We start from the raw sequence: 650 nt of genomic DNA, 5'->3' as shown, positions 1-650 counted from the left end.
AGATAGAATGTTTAGCAAAACTTTTGTTATGTGTTTCTTGCTCAATATTGTTTGTTATATTTATTATTTGTTACTATTGTATGTAGTTGTATTTGGTTTAGTTCTGTCTTATTTAGACAAAAGGGGAGATGTAGGGATAGCCCAGCCCATTGGGGGCATGTTTGCCTTGGGCTAATGTTTACGTATAAATCTGGAGGGCACGCCCCGCAGGTCTCTTTTTTGTATCTCTTGCTCATCACTGGATCTCTGGTGTTGTGAGCTAAACCTTCATTAAAATTTGCTGTTTCATATTAAGCTAGCCTGGTTTTTACGCTGTTTACAAACATTGATCTAGACTGATTCATTCCAGCTGTTGACACTGTACTCTCCAGAGAAACAGAATGAGAGCTAAGGGAAACGAGAGAAAAGTAGTGACAATGGAAGTTAAGGTCTTATTTCCACCAAGTTTTTTAATTAAAACATTGCGTATTCTCAGAAAATACATTTTCTAGAATCAAGATTAGGTATACTTGGAAAAAGTAGCTTACCAACTTAGAGTGAACAACAGTGGCATCCCATTTAGAACTCAGAAGCTAAAAATGATCCAAGACTAATCAAATAAACCTGAAGGAATTCAACATCATTCTTTTTCTTTCTTTTTTTTTTTTTTT

The sequence above is a fragment of the Microtus ochrogaster genome, unplaced genomic scaffold (assembly GCF_000317375.1).
Source record: "Microtus ochrogaster isolate Prairie Vole_2 unplaced genomic scaffold, MicOch1.0 UNK66, whole genome shotgun sequence".
Taxonomy (NCBI): Eukaryota; Metazoa; Chordata; class Mammalia; order Rodentia; family Cricetidae; genus Microtus; species Microtus ochrogaster.
The sequence above is the reverse complement of the archived record's forward strand: the minus strand, read 5'-3'. Positions refer to the sequence as shown.